At 38.0% G+C, this 26,478-nt stretch overlaps 1 protein-coding gene across 4 annotated transcripts in view; it reads left to right on the forward strand.

The window, feature by feature from the left end:
• Positions 1–26,478, forward strand: part of Alas (5-aminolevulinate synthase) — a 440,304-nt gene that overhangs the window by 124,424 nt on the left and 289,402 nt on the right. Inside the window, exon 2 of one of the 4 annotated variants that reach the window (XM_069838048.1) lies at positions 5,729–5,790. The exons of the other annotated variants lie outside the window; for them this stretch is intronic. The gene's annotated coding sequence lies outside the window, so the exon portion shown is untranslated. The remainder of the gene's footprint in view (positions 1–5,728; positions 5,791–26,478) is intronic. 4 annotated transcript variants of the gene reach the window in all.

Here is a 26,478-nt window from a genome sequence, read left to right on the forward strand (position 1 = left end):
TAGATCCTGTCCTATTACTCGTATCTGTAGCTAAACGCTAGCTCGCTGGCCTTCCATCCAGGCCCCACCGTTTCGATCCCCAGTCAGGTCGTGATGGAATGTGGTAGACAGAACAGACGTTGCAAAGAATATTTTTGGGATCATTTCCCTTTCTCTTTATCATTTCACCAACTGTCTCCAACTTCTCCTCATTGCATCCATCGCCCGCAATAGCTAAAAACAGGTTGGAGTGAAGTCTTGGAGGTAGTATGGGTTTCCGATGCTGACATAGGAAGGGTTTGGGACTCCGGGTCCTAGGGCTTATCAGGCACTCGTCCGAGGATGTAACCTATCTCTGTCAGGTAGGATATCCCACCTGACATCATCAGATTCATGACTGTCACTAAGTCCACCTTTTGGACTGACATTCATCGCATATGCAGATTGTTAAAAAATCATTGCATAATTTGAGAGGTGGTAGTATTAATTAAAACAAGAGTCCTCATCTGTGGAGTAACGGTTAGCACGTCTGATCGCAAAACCAGGTGACCCGGGTTCGAATTCCGGTCGGGGCAAGTTACCTGCTTGAGGTTTTTACGGGGTTTTCCCTTTACCCAAAACGAGCAAATGCTGGATAACTTAACGGTGCTGGACCCCGGATTCATTTCACCGGCATTATCCCCTTCTTTTCACTCAGACGCTGAGATTTTGATACAGAGTCGTAAAATAACCTAAAAAGGTCTAATAAACATGCGTCCTCAAAATAATATCTTCCGAGATATGAGTATTGTTCATCAACATCCGATGTAGAGCAGGCTGCGGGCTGCCGCCGAACTTTGACCCCGTGGGTAGCGTTACGCAACGTGGGTTCTCCACCGGGCTCATGATAACTCGTGGGACCGCGGTGAGGCCTACGCGAAATGGTAAAGAGATGTGTAAGTTGTAGAAAAGTTCGGAGGTGACGAACAGCGGGAGCCCTTAGGGAATGCACACCATTCCATCCCGGGTAGTAAAATGGAGCCGCCCGAGCGGCCTGCGTGCTAGGACAGTCCCAGTCCGTGTCCTTCCCTAAAAGGGAATAATAGATAGATTGTTCATCAACATCATAGCAGATGCTCAAGGTGATTAAACTGGGTCCTAAAGTTAGTACATTCCGAGTAATCAGTACTTGTTCATCAACATAGTAGGAGAAGCTCAATTTGATTTTCATTCACTGTAAAGGCTTCCCCATACCGACGCGAAATATTCACAGCCGCCACCGCTGTGAATATTTCGCGTCGGTATGGGGAAGCCTGTTTCGCTTCGCAAAATTGCCACCGCTTCAGTGTACATTGCGGTATATGGGTGTGCACACACCGACGCGAAAATATCGCCGGGCGTCTGCGAATCTGCAGCGTTGAAATTTAGATTCGCCGCCTGCGCGGTTTTTTTCGCTGCCGCCGCGAATTTTATGATGGCGTTTTGGGAGAAATTAATTGAAATTGTAAGGAAACATCCAGTTTTATCCGATTTATTCTAGAGGATTACAAGTAGGTAAGTAAAAAAAGCAATATGAGATGCAATCCAATTGAAATTAAATGGAAGTGATAAGTTATTCGCATCTTTAACATATTTTAAGAGAAAAATTCTAGCCTACATACGGCTTATCCATAAGCAATAATTTCATATTCACATCTTTGTTGCCTTTTATCAACCCTTCAGAATATCATACCATTGTTTAGTACAGAAATGTATTTCTAGAGAACCTACTAATATAAAATTTGCGTAATTTAACATCTTACTAAGGTTTAATATCCAAAGTTAATAAGTTTCTTCGTATAGGAAAGTTTTGATTCTTAAAGCAAATATAAGCCTACATTTAATAGAAATTTTTTGTCAAAACTAATCTCAGTCATATTTTATTCCTATGAAATACTCTAGGAACTTTTATATCAGCTAGTATAGAACAGTTGATTCAATAAACATAAATATGTCTATTAATTATTTTCGTTAACCCTTACGAATTCGCGCAGTATTTCCTGACATTAGCACTCGTGTTTGGTGTCACTACAACTCAATCAATAATCAATTATTTTTATTTTATTGTGCGATATTTGTCCAGATAATGTTAAAATAACTGACTTGAAATTAATTTTTAAATGTGAAATATAATATGGGATTATTGTTTATTCAACTGTCCGAAGACAATTCTGAACCTCAAAAGTTATACCAAGAAGGCACCACTTATGAGACAACTAGGCTAGGAGATAATGTGGCAGGGTGGCCAGTTTCTTTCCCCCTCCATTGCATACTTTGCCGACAAAGTTACCAAAAATCTACACTTAGCAGACACTGCTTCATCAAGCCGTCTTTGTTGCCCATGCACACTTATAGATTAGGTACACTTACACATAAACAGGATAATTTTATTAATTACACGCGAATATCACTACTTGTTGGACAAACTCCTCCCAGACTCCAGACTTGGTATCATCTCGTCTTCCTTCTCTTGAAGGACGCATTATAACAGTATCGAAGAAAAGTTAGAAAAAACGAGACTGAGTAGAGTCTTTTCTGTTTTCGAGATTTTGTTACGCACTTAACACATTTGTATTTGATATTATTTTTGCACGATCATATATTTAGAACTGCAAATACTGTATAAATTTTATGATAATTTCTTCATTGAAAACGAATTTTAGTCAATGTAGCCATTATACATTCAAGGGAGTATTGGTTTGCTAAAATGTTTAATTAAGGTCGGAATGATTTTCTTTTTGTATCTAATGATGAAAAAAGAAACACATGAAAAATAATGTGTTATTGGAGGGATTAGACGTATTATATTACATTATAATAGAAACGCGGACAATTAAAATAAAATAATTGTTTCAAAATATAAATGTATTAATTTTCCGATACTAAAATGATTTATGTCGTGTTAGGAGTTCGTTGAAAGTATTCTCATCAATTCCTAGAAAATTTCTAAATGACAGAGAATCTTCCTATGTCATCTCTCTCTCTGTCTGTCTGTCTGTCTGTCTCTCTCTCTCGGAAAGAATATATGAATAAAAATATATTAATAAAGGATCTTTTTTTATTTCCATTTCAATCTTTTCAATTATTTATATGTGCTGGTATGGTAAGTCATGTTGTGAGGGATTTTTTTAATATTCGTTTCATGGTTAATTTATCTTTTCATATATCTTTAACTTCTTGTTGCTGATGCACTTTTTTTTCTACGTGGACTTTACTTTCTCACCCACACTTCTTCCTCTTTTCTATGCGTTCTCTCCTCCAGAGATATAAGTTCTTTGACAACATTTGCAACAGCAAGCACAACATCTAAGGCTATCTAAATACTAGTTATCATCGTTCGCCATTTTGATTCTTTTCTTTTAATAATTCAATTGATTTTATTCTAATATTTAGTTACAATTATTTTAATATTGTAATTACATATATTTTAATACTTAATTTCATTATTTACATTTTAATTATATTTATTTTGATATTTATTATTACATTTCAAAACACACAAATAACTAAAAAAATTTAAGCGATGGAAATATTTTGTAAGCGGATTTGAAATCAGAGCGAAGATTTCTATATTAGAGACAAGAGGTTGTCTTGACTTCTTCGCCAAGTGAAAATACTCTTTTCTTTAACTCGCCGTAACTTGAAAACCAGTAAAGATTTTGAATTGCGGCAACTTTTAAAAGTAATTTCCTTTTTTTTCTAAACATTTCACTCGCTTTGACCCTCCATCTAACGTGGAAAATGAAAAAGTTTGCCGCTAACCAACTTTTGAAGGTGTAAATATCTGTTTTGTGACAGATCACTTCGAAGTTAGTATTTTTTCCGCGTTTTAAAAAGAATTATTTCGATTTCAAAATTTGTTCTCTCCTTTCCTCAGACATTGACCTGCCAATCATGAAAATAACAGTGCGATTGATTGACTATCATAGGAGCTACGACATGATATTGCTCTGCTTGCGTGAAATTTTAGTCTCCGCCAGCGCTGCGAATATTTCCCGTTGGTGTGGGGAAAAGTGCGAATTTCGTTGCCGCTGTATAAGCGAAATATTCGTCGCCGCCACGGCTGCGAATATTTCGCGTTGATGTGGGAGGCCTTAACACATTCTACTGGTCTACGTCTTAGAAAAACACACCTTGCTTTTTTTGCTTACTGCATTTCAGATAAGATACTATATACCCAGTACTCATTAGAAGATATGTTATGCTGTTCTTCTAATACCAATTTAAAAGCTCTTGTTTCGTACGACGTTTAATTTTAGGACTGATGTTTATTAGACTTCTTTTCTTGTTTCGATGAATACTACCACATTTCAGAATACTGAATGTTTTTTTAAATGTAAATGACATTGAGCATCTTTAAGGAGAATATGAGGAGTGAATGGGGAAGAGTTTTTCGTGTGCAAGTTTGAGTGTAAGTAATGAAAAAGTGTGTGGAGAAGAGAAGCAAAAAGAGGGAGTGTATAACAGTGAACGTCAGTGGAGTTAAACCTAGGCTAGCGATCATGAGAGATATTGAAAGAATGCTAAGTGTGTTGGGGGGAAAAGTATAGGAGTCTGGTAAAATAGTTAGGGAAATGTTAAAGAGAGGGAAGAGAGATCAGAAGTTGGTGGAACAGATAAGATATGTAATGAGCAAGGAAGTGCAAACAATGACGTGTGAATAGGTAGAAAATGAATTAGTGGAAGAATCTGAGCTAGTAATTATCTTATTGTATAATGATGAAGAAATGCTTAATTAAAATGTTTATTAATAAAGAAATAATGGTCGGTAGATAAGGGAGGACGTAAGAATGCAACGGATTGTAGATAGATTGAAATAGAGAATATATAACGTAGTTAGGTCATTGTCACGAAACCCATCACATTTCTTTCCCCTGAATAGATTTCTGTAACGGCTTGTAACTTGAAAAATATCTCCTGTGGAAGCAATATAGGATTATTACACCTAGTTATCCATTCTAAACATAGGTCGATATTACATTTTCCTACCGTCATGCATAGCTAAAAATACCCAAACACGTAGACATCATGGATGTTACGCACTACAAGATATAAATTTCAATGAATATTACTTTTAAATTATAAATTCGATTACAAAAATCACACTGTATTGAAAAGTGCATTAAAAGAAGTAAACATGTCATAAACAACTGTTTCATCAAAGTATTCAGTGTCACTACAGAAATGGTCTAGTTTTTGTCCACGACTTTTAGGCTTTGCCAAAGAACGGTTGATTTTTGGCATTGAATTTGCCGCTTTAAGGTAGAAGTTCAATGTAGCGCTAACAGAACATTCGGGAAAGAAGGTCGGTGAATTGCCAGTGCTTTCTCAAACATCAAAAATCAGTACTTGCGTGTCAAGTCCAAAAGCATCATCGAATTGCTAGTGTTATTTTTTTAAGTGGACACAATGGATAAAGTGCCAGCTCAATTACGCAAGGAGGAATTGCCAATAATTGCTGGGTAAGTGATGACTTCATAGGGTACTTCTCAAATGTGATCGAAAAAATTAATATGTTTAAAGTAATTAGAACATAACAGCGAAAAATCTGAATGTGGACACCGTGACCGCAAACACCATGCATTAATTTAGGACGGGATATTTGGTTCACAATCCATGATAATTGTTATTGACGTGTTGTTTATTATGTATGTGGAAAAATACGGTCTCTAGGATTACGTAGTTCTATATGGATACAATATTGCGACTGTATCATGTATTTGTATTACAGGATGAGTGGTGGTAGACTGACTAGAGACTAGAGGACGGAAAAAAGATGACAATAAGGAAAGGGTAAGAGAAGAAATCTTTATGACAAACATTAAAAAAGTAAAATATCTGGCAATTCAAAAAATGTCAGAATGCGAAACGTACAACTTACAAAGAAAAGAGTAGCAGAACGTTTACAGTGGCAAAGAATGAAAGCAGATCCAGAAAAGCACGCTGCTTGTTTAGCGTCGAAGCGTAAGAGATGGGCTGAGAGGAAGAAGGAAGGAATATTAAGACATTTTCGGTCATGACTAATAGAGAATTAAGAGAGCGAAGGAAAAGATGAAGGGAAAGGATGAAAAAATATAGGAAGAAAATTAAGAAAAAATGTAGTATTCAACAATATAATCCTAGGAATTTTGAAAAGGTTGCAAAAACATCTCTTACTAATAAAAAAGTAGTGAAGTTGTTCTAAAACTAAAAGCCGAAAACATTAAGCTTATACCTTTAGCGTTTAGCAGAAAAAAAAAATAGAAAAAGCATTATTCACGTATAAAGAAAAAATTGAAATGGCTCTATGCTCTACTAACTCTAATCTATCTCATATTACGGAGAAGAAAAAACAAACCAATCTTCCTCGCGCACTGCAGTTCGCACTTTCCTGAGAGAGCGTCCAGTTCTTCCTGACATTAAAAAAGAAACCGATCCTTGGAGAGGTGCTAGAACAGCAATTAAATTCTTCAGTTACTTCTTAAGGATATAAAAGTAAAATAATAATAATAATAATAATAATAATAATAATAATAATAATAGTAATAATAATAATAATAATAATAATAATAATAAGGCGCATCATATGTGGCAAACTAATTAAGAAGTGGGTCATTCTCTGAATAAGGTAGTATTTATTCTCACCGTCTAGTAAAAATTACAGAAAACATGTAATGTTGACTTTTTAAAATAATTATTAAATCAAGTCACTAACAAACAAGGGATTATGGAAAATGTTACTCAATATGTCTTAATTTACAGTATATAATATATAGGCTATCCAAACAGTAATAATGTCCCCTCCGTGGACTGTTCCTACACCTGATTTGTAAGAATCTGGGAATTATTATTTGTCAAATTTTCTTTAAAAATGCACAGTTTCAGCGAATAATATTGATAGAAAGTATCAAAAATCCGTATCCAAGAAAGGTTTCTGCTTTTCAAAAATTGAACAGAGTTATTGAATTTAAAAGTTTGTCTCTAGGAAACTGAATCTCCCCCCATGCAGAACTATAAAAGTGTGGTAAAATGTTCATAAAGTGCAGCAGCTCTCAGTGTGTGCCTCTGGAATTAAAGAGGAGGAAAGCCATATTGTTTAACAATCAAAGCTTGTTTTCACCAGTGTATCTTGTGTTGTGGATGTTAAATCTAAATTATCATTCTGAGTTTCGCAAAGTTCTTCCTGTATACTCCGTGGTTACAATAATTGAAGCGTGCATTTCCATAACGTTGTAAGTGCCGAAACCGGGAGAATGTATTTTTTCACATATATCAGTTGTATGTACCCTGTTTGACAATATTACGAAAGGTTACGAAGAAAGTGCTGCTCCAAGTAATAAAGTAGTGCACTTTCAGGTTGTGCAAGTCACAACGTTGTATATACTGTACATGTGCATGTGCTATAAGCGCGACTCTGTAGCCTGTGTTTCATTGCGAGTTGATAATGGTTTTAGTGTATTTGTTACTGTGGTGTGAGACTACTACAGCCATGAGAAAAAATCAAACAAAACGCTTAAGAAATGCTGGGAAAGAATACATTTCCCCAAAAACCAAACAAGTTGTTCCAAAACGACATGAACCAGTTCAGGTAAGAAACAATATACTTCTCACATTCAGTTTCTTAATCAAATATCGGCATGTCGAAAATATGAATCTGGAGTTACGAATGTTTTCATAGCTTAATTTTACTTTATCCTGTATTTTAAGTTATGTATTTGCTGAGTTAACAATCAGTTTGGAATTCTAAATTGAACAATGCTTTATTAAAGATTATTATTACTATTATTATTATGATGATGATTATTATTATTATTGTTATTATTATTATTATTATTATTATAAAGAACAATATGTGCACTAAAAATGTGTATTCTATTTTACTGTATTGTAGGTGAACTGTAAGTGTAAACTGTCATGCAGCAACCTTCGACTACCATATCGAAAAGAACAGTTTATCCGGGCCGGTCGCTAATAATCCATGCCGCATTTTCATTACTTTCCAGGTCATGCGATAACAACGGCTGCTTCATTTTATTTTGCTATTGACCATTCTTCTTCCTCACGATTATATTTACCGGTATATCATGTAATCCGGTCTTTTCTGTTGACCTCGTGTCCATTTCTTCGGATCTGTTCTATTCTTTTTCCTGTTCTAGCTTTTTTGTGTTTAGTCTGAATATTGGGTAGTTTTCATTTACCTTACAGAAATCTACGTCATAGAATTTTCCATCTATATTTTATTTATCTTCATATAACTTGGCAAAGTGTCCATTCGCTTTTGCCGCCTTCATGAGCGGGAGTAGTAGTTTCCTTTTACATCTAATCTTGTAGCTCATGTCTTTTTCAAACTTCATTCATGTTTCCCGTGCTCTATTTAAGTTCCTTCAAATTTCTTCTGTGGTTATTTCATTTGAGAATATTATAAAAATGGGCCTGTTAAATCCTTTATCAATTCTACAAGTCTCCTCAATGTCTTCTGCTCTCACATCTACGTAGTTTGAAGATCTCGTAGCATACTCTGCGCACTATCTCACCGGCTTCTGTTGTGAATTCACGTTCATTTTCTCCTACTCCGAAGAATAATAGTGCCCGTTTTCTTTGACTTATTTCGTACTGTTTAATTTTCCTCTTCAATTGTTCTATTTCTTGTCTCAAAATTTTAATCTTCACATTGTTCTCCTCTATGTTTAACTTAACTCTTTCAATATCTTGTCTGTTGTTATTAGATTCATTATTACTTGTCCTTTCTTCATTATTTACAGCTCCTATATTCCGATCCATTAATTTTTTCGTTCCTGTTAATATTTCCTGTTGTTCACTCCTATACATTTTCAACCTCTTGTATTGAATCTCTTTCCGTAACATTCCACTGAGGGCGTACCCTCCCTAATTGCAACTTCGGAGCAACGATGAACTGGTATCCGTTCACTACCAAAGCTTATTGACAACTGATTATATATACGAGTGTATTATGTTCATGTGTTCCATTAATATTAAGTCAAGTGTTGTTATAAAATAAATGTGTATACATTTAATTCCTAATACATATGAGTCTAATGATATGTTTGTGATCCGTGTGAACTTTATGGATTAAACAATCCATAGAGGCCTATATTTTATGTTCAGGAGTTGGCTAATATTTAATATAAAATGTATTACAAAAACGAAATCTATTTTATTCATACCGGGTATTAAAGGTTATGAATAAAATTGTGTATCTGTTTTCCCGTGTTTGATAATGAAACAAATGAATGCAAGAGAAAGGTTTGGAAAACCCTTACGTTGTAATTGCACAGTAACTAGGACAAGAGTGAAGGCGCAATATTTTAACTTATTATGCGTTACTTTTGAAACACTTGTATATAATTATATATATTTTTGTTTTCCATTAATAGTATGTTCAATGTTATTATAAAGTATGTGTGGTTATAATTAATTCCCAATACTTATAAATGAAATGTTTGTGATTTGTGTTATTAAGTTTATGGAGAAAACAATCCATATTTTGATGTCCAGGAACAGGAGTTGGCTTACTGCATTCTATGTTATTTATTACAGAACTTATATGTACTTTATTTATATTGGGTATTAAATAATTATGGATGAAAGTTACAGTACGTATGTTTTCGCGTGGCTAATGATAACATTAATGAATAGCTACGAGTTTAAGGGTTTGGACAACGCTTACACTATAGGTACGTGTACAGTAGCTGGGATAGCAGTGGATGTCAGGATTTGTTTCACTTGAGTGGAGGTACTGCTGCTCGAGTCTAGGTGAGATTTCGCTTACGAAAGCGAATGGACTATACTCGTCAACGTAACGGCACACCACGGCACGGCATGGATGCCCATCCCCAATTCAATGCAGCTCTTCAGAAAACATTGTCTTTCCAATGCAGGCCTCTCTAATATAAAGGAACATGGTTCAGTCAATGGCAGTCTGAAACTACGTATCTTGTCACGGCACTCCAGGTCTTAATTAGCTGTAATGAGCAAGCATTTAAATACAATCGTCTGTACCCTCCTCCTCTCTCCTCTGGGCTGGAGCCGGCAATGGAGGAGTTATCGGTACTATGTTTATGTACATTATGTACATTACTTTGACATATCATGTACATATTTTTATGAGAGTATTGTACAGGCTTACTTTAATTTACATTAGTTTACAATTAGATACAATCCATATCGCTATCATTACTGACATCGTCGTTGCCGTCATCGTTGTCGCTTAGTTCGTAATTAATTGTTATTTCTTCAATGCCGACATCCATTCGCCCAGAATTCTGAAGCTATTTTTCCTTCAATGCATTAACGCATCTGCAATACTCAACCAAATTCTCTGACATCACAGCAGAAATTCATTTCCTTGTCAAGATTCCTGAGTTAAACAAAGTAATGTCTCCCGTCCAACTCAATCACAGTGAGGTCGTAGTTGTAATGAAGTAAATGGGAGGCTCTGAAAGTATGTGCTTCGAAAAGTTTGTCTACCCGGTATTCCTTTGTCTTGGGTTTATCGAGGCTCACCTCGTGTGTGGCCATGTGGTTAGTCTCTGTGCTGGCGACTCGTGTTCCATCCCTGTCCGGATCATGGAGGTATATGTGGTAAAACTCTAGAGGGCCTCTAATAATTCTGAATTACCATAAATATAACTGCGACTTTGTCGAAACGCTGTCACTGCCTTCTCGATCGTCGCGGGTTTGTTCGGTAGGAAGACCGCTACAAGACCGCTATCATCCGTTAGGAATCAAGGAGACACTGGCCGGAAAGAAACGATACACAAGCGCCGAGCGGAGAAAGTATATATACTTGCGAAGGGGCTTGATCCGTGAGAAACCACTTGAGTGCACGACCAACAAACTTGTCTCACTGTGAATAGCAGGAGAAGGGTCTCATGAGCGTGTGATACTGATCGACAAATTGTAGAACACTGCTGTCGAACGCATGCGTGTCAGTGTATGTGCATGATGCCAGCAAACATGGTGGACGATTTGGATGATTGCGTCGAGAATGCTTTCAAAACACTGTTGAATGAGACGGAAGTAAGCAACAACTTGCGTCAGGATCTTAAACAAGATATTGTACATTCGGTAAGTGACTTACGGAAAGCAATTTCACTCTTAAAAAGTGAACTCACAGACAAGGACAATGAGCTGAATGATTTACGAGTGAAGTGTAAGAACGCCCAAGACCAGCTCCGCGTGAAAAATTACAGAGTTGCATCACAGTGGACATCTGCCGCTTCATCACTTGCTGGACATCTACAACCATTGGAGCCCGCATCACAGAAGATACCTGCCGCATCATCTCTTGCCGGACAGCAGCAACCCCTGCATTTCGCGGGGAACTCGCAATGGGAGACATCGTCAGCACAGCGGAGAAGTTATGCAGCTGTTGCAAGAGGACCTCAGCAGGTAATTCAAGCAAAGACATTCAAACTTTTCGTTAAAACTAAGACCAATCATAGTACTGAGCACATGAAAGCTATCGTTAAAAAGAATGTGAACACAATTGAAATGAAGGTAGGCATCAATTCATTCAAGGGACTACACAATGGGCAGTTACTAATAGAGTCAGGAAATGAAACGGACATTGATACAATTTGTAAAACTATCAATGAAAAGTGTGGAGAAGAGCTTGAAGCAAGGGAATCAAAACTAAGGAATCCCAGAATAATTATCTTCAACGTACCAGATGAAATTACTACCGACAACATAGTAGGCGCCATTACAACACAGAACCCGGAGTTGGGACAATACGAAAAAGAAGTGCAGCCAAAGTTTAGTTTTGAAGACCGAAAGAAAAACACAAACATAGTTATTGAAGTAAGTGCAGAAGCACGAAAACAAATTATAGGGCGAAAGTTGAAAATTGGCTGGAATATGTGTAACTGGGGTGACTATATAAGAATAAGCCGTTGCTTCAAATGCTGCAAATATAACCATAGGGCTCAAGAATGCAAAGGAAATCAAACATGTCCAAATTGCACCCAAACTCATGCACTGAAGGACTGCAAAGTGAACAAAGTAGACTACAAATGTATCAATTGCGTAAACTATAATAAGCATAATAAAGAGAATGTAGTTAACGTCAATCACTCCACGCTCGATTCAAACTGTCCTTGCCATCAGGCCGCAATATTAAGGTATCAACAAAGCATTGGCTACTAACATGGCTCATAGGAATAACCATAGGATAAATTGCTTCCAGCTCAATTTACAGCATTCACGAGCAGCCACTAGCAATCTTGTGCAACTTCTAAATGAACACAGAGTCGATATAGCCTGTATACAGGAGCCATACACACTGAACAATAAACCTGCAGGATTACCAAAATCCTTAAAAGTGTACGTCTGTGGAAATGGAAGGAAGAGATCAGCTATTATTATAAACAATACCCAGATAGATGCCACATTAATCACACAATTGTCCAGCGAGGACTGTGTCGTCGTCGAAGTAACGACGGGAGCGATCAAGTTCTGTGCTGTTAGCATGTATTTCGATTGCAGAAGAGACATAGAAGAAGATAATCGGGAACTGGAATAAATTATAGACTACGCTAAGGGAAACGGTTTGCTCATAACCATGGACAGTAATTCTAGAAGCAGTATGTGGCATGGCACTGTAACCAACCAACGCGGACAAAATCTGGAAGAATTTTTTATTTGTAACAACCTCAATGTTATGAATGAAAGTACCGATGCTGCAAATTACCAATCCAGTAGAGGAAGTAGTCGCGTTGACTTAACAATAATTAATAACAAATTGCTTCGTTATTTTTCTGAGTGGCAGTGCGGGGAGGAAGAAAGTTGCTCGGACCACAACATCATAAAATTCAGAATTGAAAGTTCTAACATTGGAGAATGCAAGACGAGCTACTTGGGAGTACGTTACATCACTAAGCAGGAGAATTAAAAGAAGTTTCAAACTAGTCTGCCCAACAATTTCATCTCTACCTTCAACTGCTCCAACCAACTAGAAGTAACGAAACTCGACAAGGAATTACGAGAAAAAACTAAACAGTACAACGCTGAAGCATTAATACAGGACTGTTTCTCGTGTATAATAGCAGCATGCAATACAGCTTTTAGAATCTCAAGAAGTAAAAAGCAAATAACAGGTAGAACTGTTCCATGGTGGTCCACAGAACTACAAATACTACATAAAAAACAAATGCACTACGTCGAAGATAACAACGAACTCGGAACAATGAAGACCTAAGGAGCGAGCGGAAAACACAGTACATGGAAGGAAAAAGGTTATACCAATCCAGAAGAGAGGAAGAAAATTTTAATCCTGGCAAAAACACTGATCCTCAATTGAAGGAACAATCAATGGGATACAATTTCTAAAATCGCGTCTGGAAAAGCAAGAACCATGACCTGCCTCTCAACTCTTCAAACATCAGATGGAACCTTCACCGATAATGCAGAAAGCACGATTAGTCATATGTTAGATGCTTTCTCCTCCAAGGACGAAGAGATCAACGATAGTGCAAGTCATAAGCGAATTAGAGAGCTAACAACGGAGGCCATACGTACTGAAGATGATAAACTCTTCACTCGTGAAGAAATTTTATATACGATAAAACAATTCAATCCTAAGAAAGCACCCGGGGAAGATGGACTGACAAGCGAGATACTCCTTCAAGTTTCCAAAGCTTTTCCAGCATTTAGGACTGAGATATACAATAAATGTCTCAAAGAAAGCTGTTTCCCACAACAATGGAAGAAATCTAACATAGTGGCGATAATTAAACCTGGCAAAGAAGAGGTTATGGACGTGTCAAAATATCGACCTATCAGCTTCCTATACGTGGCGGGTAAAGTCCTAGACAAATTAATGACTAACAGAATCCTGCATCATGTGCATAGTAATACTGCTGGTTTGAACAGGAATCAATATGGTTTCATGCTCCAAAAAGGAACAGTGGACGCATTGATGGCGGCTAAGGAGATCATTGAAGAAAACTTAAGTGAAAATAACTGTATTGCAGTAGTTAGCTTGGACGTCCGAGGAGCATTTGATGCGGCTTGGTGGCCAGGCATTCTTTACAATCTTAGAGAATTGAAATGTTCTAAGAATCTCTTTAATCTTGCAAGAAGTTATTTCAGCAATAGAATTGCTGCTCTAAGGACTAATACTTTTAAAATAGAGAGACCTGTGACTATGGGATGTCCACAAGGTTCTTGCAGCGGTCCTGGGTTCTGGAATATACTGTATAATTCGCTACTCAATGTGGACTTCATCGTACGAGGGTCATTGCTTTCGCGGACGACTTAATGGTTCTAACGCAAGGAAAAACCACTACGGATGCAGAGAATTATGCCAACCTAGATTTGAAGAAAATTGAAAAATGGGCGAGAGAAAACAAAATGCTCTTCAATGAAAAGAAGTCCAAAACATTATTAATATCAAGGAAAAGATCAGGAGACGACAAAACACTGAATATCTGCTTAAACAATAAACGTCTGGAGCAAGTATCCGAACTAAAGTACTTGGTATCTATCTCGATACCAGATTTAATTTTGACAAACATGTAGATTACATTACAGAGAAATGCACTCCGATAATAAACATGCTAGCAAGAGTAGCTAAACTCAAATAGGGTCTAGAACATCGGGCACTAAAAACAATATAAATGGGTGGAATTGAACCAGTACTAACATATGGCGCACCGATATGGGAGAAGGCCTTAACAAAACAAAACAACTTAAGGAAATATCAACGAGTTCAAACACTAATGAACATAAAAATAGCGAAGGCATTTAGAACACTTTCATATGACGCCTCATGTGTAATAGCAGGATTTCTTCCAATTGGTCTCTTCATAGAAGAAAAAGTCAGAATTTATAGAGCCACCCACAAAAACATGGAGTACGATGCACCTCTGGAAGTGATTCACTGGCCACACCCAGCTGAAGAACCACTCATAAGAGCGCCTATGGAGGATACGGCAAACAAAATGGAAATATACACGGATGGAAGTAAAATCGGAGGAAAAGTTGGAGCTGCTGCGGTCATAATCCAAAACGACATGGTCATCCACCGATCCAAATACAAACTGCATGAAAAATGTTTTAACAATCAGGCAGAACAAATAGCAATCTTGAAGGTACTACAACACATTGAGAATGTAGAAATAACAGAAGAAACAGAGAAAATTGCAATAGTTAACACAGACAGCAAAGTGACACTGGACACTTTACAGAACAAGAATAAACATAATCCAATAATTGAAAATATAAAGAGAGAATTGAAAAAATTGGAGAGACAGCAATGGACAGTTCTCTTTAGGTGGGTGAAGGCCCATGTCGGAATAGTAGGGAATTAGATAGCTGACCGTCTTGCCAAACAAGCCGCCATTGAAGATGAAGGGGAAATAGCTTATAACAAAATACCGAGAGATACCATAGTAACAGAAGAGAGAGAAAAAACCTTAAGAAAATGGCAAGAGCAGTGGACTATCTCAACTAAGGGCGCAATAACGAAATCATTCTTCCCATCAATTAAGGGAACCCGCATGTTAAAATTGACCAAAATATGCATTTTTAGATTTTTACTTAATATTATTCCTTATTCAATTCTGAACAGATTGATATATACATTATTAGCGGTAGGACCTTTTTGAATGTATTTTTATGACTTTAAATGGCTGAGTGTGCGTGGGTATTTAAATGCATGCTAGCGTCACGCCCACTTCTGTAGTTCGTTCGACTGCAGGCTGTTTCTATCATTATTTTCTCCTTGAATTCATGTAAGAAGAAGAAGAAAACATGTACAAGACGAAAATTGTGTTGGCTACTCTGTTCTAGCACAGAGTAGCCAACAGTGCTTTGCTTGTTACAGTTGTGAGAGTGAATTAGCACGTGGCTTTGTTTATTGTGATTTTGTGGTGTTGTGAATATAGTTCATAGTGCTCTTATTGTGTAAATATGCCTAGAAGAAAGAGTTTTAATAAAGGGAAAAAACGTAAGTTCCGTGGCAATCAATATACAAATACAAACAGTGTTAGTTGTACCCCCAGCATTGAGGTTAGGGCAGAGAAAAACAATGAACCTACACCTAGCTCATCCAAGAAAAAACTTGTTTATTTGAAGAATGAGAATATAACAGGTACTGAAGGTCAAAATGTGTCATCATCTAGTAATAATAATATTATTATAGATTTAGGTATACTATCTGACTTCATAAAACAGCATGTGAAATGCAAATACTGCAATAGTGAAGACTGTGTGGAAATGTTTGAAAACATTAGTTCCAGGAAGGGATTGGCAACAAAAATAAATTTACATTGCAGTAATTGTGAAAGTGTAAAGTCCACAATGACATCTGCAATGAACAGAAATAGGCTGTACAATGTAAATACAAGACTTGTGTATGGTATGCGAAGCATTGGTAAGGGCAGACACGCTGCACAAACATTTTGTGCTATTATGAATCTTCCTCCTCCACCTGCTAGGTTTGACAGAGAAGTTTTCTTTATAAATGAATCCCTCTCTGAAATTGCAGAAGCCTCAATGAGAAAAGCTGCAATGGAAACTGTGGAGTAGAATGGTAACAACAGAGACATATGTGGGGCTTTCGATGGCAGTTGGCAAAAGCGGGGGCAACGTCACTAAATGGTGTTGTCACTGCAACATCATTACTCACGGGCAAGGTGTTGGCAGTGGAAATATTGACTAAATATTGTCAGACATGTTCACAGGGAAAGGGAACTGTACATAAATGTACAAAAAACTATAAAGGTTATAGTGGAGGAATGGAGGTGCAAGGTGCAGTGAACATTTTTAGGCAGTCTGAGGATTCTGTGAATATTCGGTATGTGCAATATCTTGGTGATGGTGACAGCAAGGGTTTCAAAAAGGTACAAGAAGACAAACCCTATGGGGAGGGGGTAGAAATTGAAAAACTTGAATGCATAGGCCACGTTCACAAGAGAATGGGAGCACGACTGGGAAGACTCAAGAAGGAGCTAAAGGGGATAAAACTGGATGATGGCAAGACACTCGCTGGAGCGGGTCGTTTGACCAATACAGAAATTGATCTCTTTCAGACCTACTATGGCTTAACCATTAGAAGGAACACAGGGAATGTGGAAGAAATGAGGAAGAGTGTATGGGCTACATACTTCCATAAAATTTCAACCAACGAGAAACCATACCATCAACTCTGTCCCAAAGGTCTGGATTCGTGGTGCGGTTATAATAAGGCACAAGCTCAAAATGTAGTATATGATCACAAACATTCCCTACCAGAAGCTGTCATGTTGAAGGTAAAGCCAATATTCAGAGATCTTGCTGACAAGAAGCTGTTAGAGAAATGTACACACGGCTGCACCCAAAACCCCAATGAAAGTTTCAACAACTGCATATGGAAAAGATTGCCAAAGACAGTGTTTGTGGGCCTGAATGTCCTCAAGACTGGTGTCCTGGATGCTGTTATCACTTTCAGTGATGGCAGTAGCAGCAGAAAGAAAGTTCTGGAGTTGATGGGCATAAAACCAGGATTGAATATGGAACGTGCGCTATGTGCCATCGATGTCCGAAGAGTAAAAGAAGCTGAGAAAGCGATGCAAACCCAGTCAAAAGAGCATAGGACTGCAAAGAGGAACCAGAAAAGAAGACGAGAAGAGGAAGAAAAGGAGAAGGAAGATGATTACAATCCAGGGATGCATTGAAACTACAGTAATTGTAGGTTTGAACTTTATCCACTGGTTTCTCAAAACTACATTTTTTATAATTTAGGTACACTTTTCTAAAAAACTATTGCAGCTATCAGTCTGAAATTTGGAACAGTGCTTTATTATTGTATTAGTAACTGTTTGCTACCACAATTACTGTTCTAACATTATTAGTTCCATTACCAGTCACACAGGATTGATTGTTTTTCTATGTAAATTAATTATAAAAAATGAAATTGATTTAAATAATGTTAGAAATAAGTCAGCATTCTAGCAGAGGTAGTAAATTATAGCCAAAAGCATTATTACTAGGCCTCCAAAGTTTCAAGTCTCTAGGCTTAATACATTCTTTGAAAACTGTACCTATCAAATTGATTATGTATAATTAATTAGCATAATTTACATCTGAATTATTCCAAAACTACTACGTCGATTTATATGCAATTATAAATTATGTTTTCTCCTACTTTTAAGAACGAGTGTTCAAAATTTTATCTCATTATATGCAAAAACAGCCTAGTTACTTAAAAATATGTAAATGCATGAAAATCTAAAATTTTAACATACGGGTTCCCTTAGAGATAATTTGAAGATAAATTTACCTGTCGCGGCAGAATTTACTTCTATTGTGACAGGTCACGGCTTCACAAGATCGTACCTTCACGATTCAAGATTATTCCAACTCCAACGTGCCCTTGCAGACTAAAAGAAAAGCAGACAGTCAACCATATAATATTAAGATGTGCCACACTGATAAAAGAAAGAAGAATCCTACGAACTAGTATAATACGCACAGGTCAAACCGGGCCTCCACCTTTTGATCAGTTCACAACAGCATACTTCAAAAGCTTCAGAAAATTTATAAAATCCATAGAATTTGGCAAAATGTAACAGAATTGAAATTAGAAATAATATTAACAATGATGGTAACCTAAAATATAAGAAGTACAATTAGGCAACACTTGTATCTATAAGAATTTCAAGATCGCAATCAAAATTGTAAATATTTTGTTCTCAAATTATGTAACTAATTATAGTAATATTTTATGTAAAGCATGTAGTATTACTCCAATGTAATAGAGCATGCTGATATACAAAAAAATACATACATACATACATACATACACACATACATACATACATACATACATACATACATACATACATACACGCATGCATGAACGCACACATACATACATATGTGGTGTGTCTAAAACGTTCGGTGAATGGTGTCATATCTGAACGGCAACTTGGCGCACGTGCTTGCGCATGGTTCTTCAGAGACTTGGGGAGAATCGATACACAGCATGCAATGCATGTGACTGGCAGTGCAAACAGACTGCGACCAGTTGAACGTAGTCTGTGTGAGAGGACGTGTCACAGCGCAATGGAACAACGTGTAAACATCAAGTTCTGCTACAAATTGGGGAAGACTGCAACCGAGAGACATGGAATGTTGGTGCAGGTGTACGGGAGGGAAGCCGTGAGCAGAAAATGTGTTTACGAATGGTTTAAACGCTTCCGTGAAGGGAAGGAAACAATTGAGGATGAGCCACGTTCAGGTCGGCCATCGACAAGCAGAACCCCAGAAATGATCGAGAAAGTGCGACAAATGCTGGCACAAGATCGGCGACTGACTCTAAGATTGATTGCGGAGGAATTGGACATTAGCAAGAACACGGTGCACACCATCGTCGGCGATGATTTGGGTAAGCGGAAGATCTGCTCCCGATTTGTGCCCCACAAGCTCACAGACGAGCATAAAGCAAAATGGATGGAAACTTCTGGTGATTTCATTTCCATGTGTGACCAGGATCCATTGCTTCTGAAAACCATCGTCACGGGAGTTGAGACCTGGTACTACCAGTTCGATCCGGATCAAAACGGCAATCGATGTCGTCATGGTGTTCACCGACTTCCCCGCGACCAAAAAAAAAAAAAAATGCCGTCTGCAAAAATCCAAGGTGAAAACACTGTTGATCGCCTTCTTCGACAACAACGGCATCATCCACAAGGATTTTGTTCCTGCAGGTCAAACCATTAATGCTGCATTTTACCAGTCTGTTTTGAACCGATTGCTACAGCGTATCCGGCGGGTTCGGCCAGAGTTGCACAGGACTGTAAAATGGATGCTGCTCCATGACAATGCCCCTGCACACTGTGCGATCCGTGTGCGCCAATTCCTGGCTCAGAAGATGGTAAATGTTCTTGAACACTCTCCGTACTCCCCTGATCTGGCTCCTGCGGACTTCTTTCTGTTTCCCTGCTTGAAGGCGACCATGAAAGGTGAACATTTTGCGGACGTGAATGCCATCAAAAATCGTGTGACAGACGTTCTGCGATCGATTCCACAGGAGACTTTTGCTGATAGTTTCTAAAAGCTGTACGAACGTTGTCAAAAGTGTGTTGTAGCGGATGGCGACTATTTTGAAGGGCAATAAAGAAAATTTGTTTGTATCTTTGTTTTGTTTGTTTTCTGGTAGCATTCACCGAACTCTTCCAATTCCTGGCTCAGAAGATGGTAACTATTCTTGAACACCCTCCGTACTCCCCTCATCTGGCTCCTGCGGACTTCTTCCTGTTTCCCCGCTTGAAGGCGGCCATGAAAGGTGAACGTTTTGCGGACGTTAATGCCATCAAAAGTCGTGTGACAGCCGTTCTGCGATCGATTCCACAGGAGACATTTGCTGATAGTTTCCAGAAGCTGTACGAACGTTGTCAAAAGTGTGTTGTAGCGGGTGGCGACTATTTTGATGGGCAATAAAGAAAATTTGTTTGTATCTTTGTTTTGTTTGTTTTCTGATAGCATTCACCGAACGTTTTAGTCTTTGATGGCATTCACGTCCGCAAAACGTTCACCTTTCATGGCCGCCTTCAAGCGGGGAAAAAGAAAGAAGTACGCAGGAGCCAGATCATGGGAGTACGGAGAGTGTTCAAGAACATTTACCATCTTCTGAGCCAGGAATTGGCGCACACGGATCGCACAGTGTGCAGGGGCATTGTCATGGAGCAGCATCCATTTTACAGTCCTGTGCAACTCTGGCCGAACCCGCCGGATACGCTGTAGCAATCGGTTCAAAACAGACTGGTAAAATGCAGCATTAATGGTTTGACCTGCAGGAACAAAATCCTTGTGGATGATGCCGTTGTTGTCGAAGAAGGCGATCAACAGTGTTTTCACCTTGGATTTTTGCAGACGGCATTTTTTTTTTTTTTTTTGGTCGCGGGGAAGTCGGTGAACACCATGACGACATCGATTGCCGTTTTGATCCGGATCGAACTGGTAGTACCAGGTCTCAACTCCCGTGACGATGGTTTTCAGAAGCAATGGATCCTGGTCACACATGGAAATGAAATCACCAGAAGTTTCCATCCATTTTGCTTTCTGCTCGTCTGTGAGCTTGTGGGGCACAAATCGGGAGCAGATCTTCCGCTTACCCAAATCATCGCCGACGATGGTGTGCACCGTGTTCTTGCTAATGTCCTATTCCTCCGCAATCAATCTTAGAGTCAGTCGCCGATCATGTGCCAGCATTTGTCGCACTTTCTCGATCATTTCTGGGGTTCTGCTTGTTGATGGCCGACCTGAACGTGGCTCATCCTCAATTGTTTCCTTCCCTTCACGGAAGCGTTTAAACCATTCGTAAACACATTTTCTGCTCACGGCTTCCCTCCCGTACACCTGCACCAACATTCCATATGTCTCCGTTGCAGTCTTCCCCAATTTGTAGCAGAACTTTATGTTTACACGTTGTTCCATTGCGCTGTGACACTTCCTCTCATACTGACTACGTTCAACTGGTCGCAGTCTGTTTACACTGCCAGTCACATGCATTGCATGCTGTGTATCGATTCTCCCCAAGTCTCTGAAGAACCACGCGCATGCGCAAGCACATGCGCCAAGTTTCCGTTCAGATATGACACCATTCACCGAACTTTTTAGACACACCACGTACGTACATACATACATACATATATACATACATACATACATACATACATACATACATACATACATACATACATACATACATACATACATACATACATACATACATACATACATACATACATACATACGCCACATTAGTCACACAATTGTCCAGCGAGGACTGTGTCGTCATCGAATTAACGACGGGAGCGATCAAGTTCTGTGCTGTTAGTTTGTATTTCGATTGCAGAAGAGGCATAGAAGAAGATAATCGGGAACTGGAATAAATTATAGACTACGCTAAGGGAAACGGTTTGCTCATAGCCATGGACAGTAACTCTAGAAGCAGAATGTGGCATGACACTGTAACCAACCAACGCGGACAAAATCTGGAAGAATTTTTTATTTGTAACAACCTCTATGTTATGAATGAAACTACCGATGCTGCAAATTACCAATCCAGTAGAGGAAGTAGTCGCGTTGACTTAACAATAACTAATAACAAATTACTTCGTTATTTTTCTGAGTGGCAGTGCGGGGAGGAAGAAAGTTGCTCGGACCACAACTTCATAAAATTCAGAATTGCAAGTTCTAACACTGGAGAATGCAAGACGAGCTACTTGGGAGTACGTTACATAACTAAGCAGGAGAATTATAAGAAGTCTCAAACTAGCCTGGCCAACAATTTCATCTCTACCTTCAACTGCTCCAACCAACTAGAAGTAACGAAACTCGACAAGGAATTACGAGAAAAAACTAAACAGTACAACGCTGAAGCATTAATACAGGACTGTTTCTCTTGTATAACAGCAGCATGCAACACAGTTTTTAGAATCTCAAGAAGTAAAAAGCAAATAACAGGTAGAACTGTTCCGTGGTGGTCCACAGAACTACAAATACTACATAAAAAACAAATGCACTACGTCGAAGATAACAACGAACTCGGAACAATGAAGACCTAAGGAGCGAGCGTAAAACACAATACATGGAAGGAAAAATGTTATACCAATCCAGAATAGAGGAAGAAAATTTTAAATCCTGTCAAAAACACTGATCCTCAATTGAAGGAACAATCAATGGGATACAATTTCTAAAATCGCGTCTGGAAAAGCAAGAACCATGACCTGCCTCTCAACTCTTCAAACATCAGATGGAACCTTCACCGATAATGCAGAAAGCACGATAAGTCATATGTTAGATGCTTTCGCCCCCAAAGACGAAGAGATCAACGATAGCGCAAGTCATGAGCAAATTAGAGAGCTAACAAAGGAATCCATGCGTACTGAAGATGATAAACTCTTCACTCGTGAAAAAATTTTATATACGATAAAAAATTTTAATCCTAAGAAAGCACCTGGGGAAGATGGACTGACAAGCGAGATACTCCTTCAAGTTTTCAAAGCTCTTCCAGCATTTCTGACTCAGGTATATATTAAATGTTTCAAAGAAATCTGTTTCCCACAACAATGGAAGAAATCTAATATAGTGGCGATAATTAAGACTGGCAAAGAAGAGGTTAAGGACGTGTCAAAATATCGACCTATCAACTTGCTAAACGTAGCGGATAAGGTCCAAGACAAATTAATGACTAACAGAATCCTGCATCATGTGCATACTTTTTTTTATTTTATGAGGTTATTTTACGACGCTTTATCAACATCTTTGGTTATTTAGCGTCTGAATGAGATGAAGGTGATAATGCCGGTGAAATGATTCCGGGGTCCAGCACCGAAAGTTACTTAGCATTTCCTCATATTGGGTTGAGGAAAAACCCCGGAAAAAACCTCAACCAGGTAACTTGCCCCGACCGGGTATCGAACCCGGGCCACCTGGTTTTGCAGCTGACGCGCTGACCGTTACTCCACAGGTGTGGACCTGTGCATACTAATACTGCTGTTTTGAACAGGAATCAATATGTTTTCATGCCCCAAAGAAGAACAGTGGACGCATTGATGGCGGCTAAGGAGATCATTGAAGAAAACTTAAGTGAAAATAACTGTATTGCAGTAGTTAGCTTGGACGTCCGAGGAGCATTTGATGCGGCTTGGTGGCCAGGCATTCTTTACAAACTTAGAGAATTGATATGTTTTAAGAATCTCTTTAATCTTGCAAGAAGTTATTTTAGCAATAAAATTGCTGCTCTAGGGACTAATACTTTTAAAATAGAGAGACCCGTGACTATGGGGTGTCCACAAGGTTCTTGCAGCGGTCCTGGGTCCTGGAATATACTGTATAATTCGCTACTCAATGTGGACTTCATCGTACAAGGGTCATTGCTTTCGCGGACGACTTAATGGTTCTAACGCAAGGAAAAACCAATGAGGATGCAGAGAATTATGCCTACCTAGATTTGAAGAAAATTGAAAATGGGCGAGAGAAAACAAAATGCACTTCAATGAAAAGAATCCAAAACTTTATTGATATCAAGGAAAAATCAGGAGACGACAAAACACTGAATATCTACTTAAACAATAAAAGTCTGGAGCAATTATCCGAACTAAAGTACTTGGGTATCTGTCTCGATACCAGATTTAAATTTGACAAACATGTACATTACATTACAGAGAAATGCACTCCGATAATAAGCATGCTAGCAAGAGTAGCTAAACTCAAATGGGGTCTAGAACATCGGGCACTGAAAACCATATACATGGGTGCAATTGAACCAGTACTAACATATAGCGCACTGATATGGGAGAACGCCTTAGCAAAACAAAACATCTTAAGGAAATATCAACGTGTTTAAAGACTAATGAACTTAAAAATAGCGAAGACATTTAGAACACTTTCATATGACGCCTCATGTGTACTAGCAGGATTTCTTCCAATTGGTCTATTCATAGAAGAAAAGGTCAGAATTTATAGAGCCACCCACAAAAACATGGAGTACGATGCACCTCTGAAAGTGATTCACTGGCTACACCCAGCTGAAGAACCACTCATACGAGCGCCTATGGAGGATACGGCAAATAAAATAGATATATACACGGATGGAAGTAAAATCGGAGGAAAAGTTGGAGCTGCTGCGGTCATAATCCAAAACGACATGGTCATCCACCGATCCAAATACAAACTGCATGAAAAATGTTCTAACAATCAGGCAGAACAAATAGCAATCTTGAAGGCACTACAACATATAGAGAATGTAGAAATAACAAAAGAAACAGAGAAAATTGCAATAGTTAACACAGACAGCAAAGTGACACTGGACACTTTACAGAACAAAAATAAACATAATCTAATAATTGAAAATATAAAGAAAGTATTGAAAAAATTGGAGAGACAACAATGGACAGTTCTCTTTAGGTGGGTGAAGGCCCATGTCGGAATAGTAGGGAATGAGACAGCTGACCGTCTTGCCAAACAAACCGCCATAGAAGATGAAGGGGAAATAGATTATAACAAAATACCGAGAGATAGCATATTAACTGAAGAGAGAGGAAATACCTTAAGAAAATGGCAAGAGCAGTAGACTATCTCAACTAAAGGCGCAATAACGAAATCATTCTTCCCATCAATTAAAGACAGATTGAAGATAAATTTACCTGTCGGGGCAGAATTTACTTCTATTGTGACAGGTTATGGCTTCTCAAGATCATACCTTCAAAGATTCAAGATTATTCCAACACCAACGTTCCCTTGCAGACTAAAAGAAGAACAGACAGTCAACCATATAATATTAAGATGTGCCATACTGATAAAAGAAAGAAGAATTCTACGAGCTAATATAATACGCACAGGTCAAAGCTGGCCTCCACCTTTTGGTCAGTTCACAACAACATACCTCAGAAGCTTCAGATAATTTATAAAATCCATAGAATTTGGCAAAATGTAACAGTAATTGAAATTAGAAATAATATAAACGATGATGGTAACCTAAAATATAAGAAGTACAATTAGGCAACACTTGTATCTATAAGAATTTCAAGATCTCAATCAAAATTGTAAATATCTTGTTCTCATGTCATAAATTATGTAACTAATTATTGTAATATTTTATGTAAAGCAAGTAGTATTACTCCAACGTAATGGAGCATGCTGATATACAAAAAAATACATACATTCATACACACATACATACATACATACATACATACATACATACATACATACATACATACATACATACATACATACATACATACATACATACATACATACATACATACATACATACATACATAACCCTTGCGCGCGTATGTATAATTTACGTTAATTTATTTTCAACCAAATTCACATTACTCCGGGAAATATTAGGTACGTATGTAGGCCCAATTTTTAGAAAGAATAGATGTAATGGTTATGATTGGTAATTTGTATGCTGCGAGCACTTGTTATAAGTTATTATTTTGGTATAGTTTTGCAAAACATATCGATTCATTCCAAAATTGGGACTCATGGTAAAATTGAAGTGAACGAGTTCGATGTATTTTTTTCATTCTGGATGGGATCGAAGAAAACAGTTCTGTTTTTTGACATGAGATTGTGACGCGGAACATGCACATAGACCTAATATTCTACTCTGTTGGCTCCATCCCCATTTAGGTGTTTTCTTCCCTCTTCCCCTCTGCCACCTCTTAGGAAGTTCAAGAATACCAGCGACATCTTTTTTCCTTCCAATCTTCATTGTCTTTTTAGTGGACTGTTTTGTTTTTATCTATTAATCAAAACAAGGAAACAAAATCTAATAAACATGGGTCCTAAACTCAATATCTTCCTAGATATGAGTGCTTGTTCATCAAAATTATGGAGATGCTGAATGATACGATACGATGCGATGCGATGCGACGCGATGCGATATACATTTGTCAGCCCTTAATTACATGTAATGATGGACCTCACATTAGCGTATACGATGCCACCATTACAGTCTCTTACATTTCCGCCTAC

The sequence above is a fragment of the Periplaneta americana genome, chromosome 10, assembly GCF_040183065.1.
Source record: "Periplaneta americana isolate PAMFEO1 chromosome 10, P.americana_PAMFEO1_priV1, whole genome shotgun sequence".
Taxonomy (NCBI): domain Eukaryota; kingdom Metazoa; phylum Arthropoda; class Insecta; order Blattodea; family Blattidae; genus Periplaneta; species Periplaneta americana.